General features: G+C 29.9%; 5 non-coding genes and 1 pseudogene across 5 annotated transcripts; all 6 read left to right on the top strand.

Annotated features, from left to right (window-relative positions):
* The first annotated feature begins 301 nt into the window (after positions 1-301).
* LOC124917549 lies at positions 302-445 on the top strand (annotated as a pseudogene).
* A 36-nt stretch (positions 446-481) lies between these two features.
* LOC124917546 lies at positions 482-565 on the top strand. Its single transcript, XR_007097159.1, has one exon. It is a non-coding gene; the product is annotated as a small nucleolar RNA U36a (small nucleolar RNA).
* Positions 566-600: 35 nt separating this feature from the next.
* On the top strand, positions 601-693 carry LOC124917552. The gene has a single exon (XR_007097164.1). It is a non-coding gene; the product is annotated as a small nucleolar RNA Z223 (small nucleolar RNA).
* A 53-nt stretch (positions 694-746) lies between these two features.
* Positions 747-862, top strand: LOC124917543. The gene has a single exon (XR_007097156.1). It is a non-coding gene; the product is annotated as a small nucleolar RNA Z278 (small nucleolar RNA).
* Positions 863-912: 50 nt separating this feature from the next.
* Positions 913-1,019, top strand: LOC124917544. Its single transcript, XR_007097157.1, has one exon. It is a non-coding gene; the product is annotated as a small nucleolar RNA snoR97 (small nucleolar RNA).
* Positions 1,020-1,040: 21 nt separating this feature from the next.
* Positions 1,041-1,155, top strand: LOC124917542. The gene has a single exon (XR_007097155.1). It is a non-coding gene; the product is annotated as a small nucleolar RNA Z278 (small nucleolar RNA).
* Positions 1,156-2,221: the final 1,066 nt, after the last annotated feature.

The raw sequence follows: 2,221 nt of genomic DNA, 5'->3' as shown, positions 1-2,221 counted from the left end.
TAATTGAATGAAAAATAATATAATTATAAATTAAGCCCATTTGATAAGCCTCCTTTAATAAATTTAAACTCCTCAAATGGGCTTATTGTTTATAAAAAAAATCTAAACCAATCAAAGTAACGCATGCCGCTTTTCTTCTACAACCCATCGCCGCTAGGGTTTGTTTAGGTTTTCACAATCATCCCTATATAAACTCGCTCTCTCGTCTTCAAAGATCCAAGCCTCCGCCTTTCTTTCTCAAAATATTGTTCATCTTTAACATTCGATATCAATTCTTCTGTTTTGTTTACTTTCGGTATCTCTGCACGATCTCTCCCGGGCTTCTCTGAAAATTTTAGTACTGACGATGTAAGCCCCAATGATTGTGCTAGATTTATTGCCGTCAAGTGTTGCAGTTTAGCGTTTTTTGAATGGCTAATTTTGTGTCAAATCGACTGCTACATTCATATTATTTCAGTTCTACGATCTTTATCTTTTTTCTTGGCTATGATTCAAAACTATCCGCGCTTCTGAGAGTAATCGATGAAGCATAAAACATAATGGTTGAATTTCTTGATATGAGCCAAGATTGAAAATTGATTTTTTTTTTGTTTGTTATGGAAAGTGCTATGATGATATATCTACAGCTTTAACGCCAGTTCTGCTTCAGAAAATTCGTGATTGATAGAGCTGCAAAATATACCTGAGCTTTATTTTGATTTTCAAAGATACTTCCTTTCTTTGTTTCTTATTATGTTCTTTTGACATCCATTGATGATATAATTCATGTTTTTGAGGTGTAGAAGATCTAGGACCCTGTTTTGCAGGGAGAACCTCCTTAGTGACTCTACATTCAAATGAGATTAATGAATTCAACTGAGGCATTTTTGTTGTAATATTTGTGAATTGAGTTTTACTATACTCTTAATCCTTGTAAAATGGTGGATATAGGGTCTGAATAACTCATAGATTGTGTGTTGTCTATCAGCTTTTACCCTCAAATTTTCACGGGTTTTGAGTTAAATAACAGCACTAAATTTCATTGTATTAAGATTAGTTTTGCCAAGGATGATATAATTCACATAATAGAGGTGTTGATGATCCAGGACCCTGTTTACAGGGAGAACCTCCTTGGTGAATCTTCATTCATATGATGTTACTGAATTTTACTGAGGCTCAGACATTGTTTAGACCAATTTCTTGAGTCTACAGAAAATGAGTTATTTTTCAAATTTTGTTAAATTAATTTACATTATTAAAATTTTATTTTTACTGAATTCAAAAGAAAGCATTTCATTTTGTCTGGAAACACCATTCTTTGGTGTAGTTTCAAATAGCCTTTTCGTTAGACATTGGACGCCTGCTATTTTGAATGAAAATTTCTAATTGCTAACATCAGACAAGTGTTTCTTGAATCTTAAAAAGACTAGTAGCAAACTATTGACCCAGCCTTCATAGATTCTTAAGAATTACCCAAAAGACTTGTCTTTTTATGCCTACAAACTGATCTCTGAAAGTATCCTATTTGCAGAAAAAAGTTTATCTTAAACTTTGTTCTTTCCATGATGGAGTAGACAATCTGTTGCACAAAATCAATATTTATGTTAAAAAGCTACAAATTTCTCCAAATTCTCTAATTATAGAAATGAAATGATGTTCAAAAGATTTCTATTTTATTCAAGGAAATATTATGTTGAGAAATTTCTGTTGCTTCTTTGTGGTTTATTAGACTTCATTGATGATAAAGATGTAATAGGATGAGATGGATGTGTATGCATAAAAGAGATGCCCAAATATTGCATAGAATTATTATAGATGCAACATATTTTAATTATTTCAATACTACATCTTTAAGTTGAATATTCATGAGGTTTATTTTGGATAAATAAATACCTTGATGGAATTATCAGCAATTTGAAATTGATTTTAAATATTTTTTAACACAAAACTCTTTTTAAACTTTCAAATTTATTGTAGTTTGATTGTTATAATAAATTGTAGTTTGATTACATTTTTTTAAAAATATTTTAGGATATAACTATTCCAGACAAGTTTACTCACAAGAAAATATGATTATGATATCCTGATTCTACATTTGATCTTATACCATAGTATAATTTTTTTTCAAGAAAATTTTAATTTCCTAATTTATTAAACTGTCTGAACAATTTGTCTAGATAAAAATGGTAAAAAAAGATAACGGTTTAGATATCAATGCCCTTAAAGCTAACTACCAATTTAA

Source organism: Impatiens glandulifera, unplaced genomic scaffold (genome assembly GCF_907164915.1).
Source record: "Impatiens glandulifera unplaced genomic scaffold, dImpGla2.1, whole genome shotgun sequence".
NCBI lineage: Eukaryota > Viridiplantae > Streptophyta > Magnoliopsida > Ericales > Balsaminaceae > Impatiens > Impatiens glandulifera.
The sequence above is the reverse complement of the archived record's forward strand: the minus strand, read 5'-3'. Positions and strand labels throughout refer to the sequence as shown.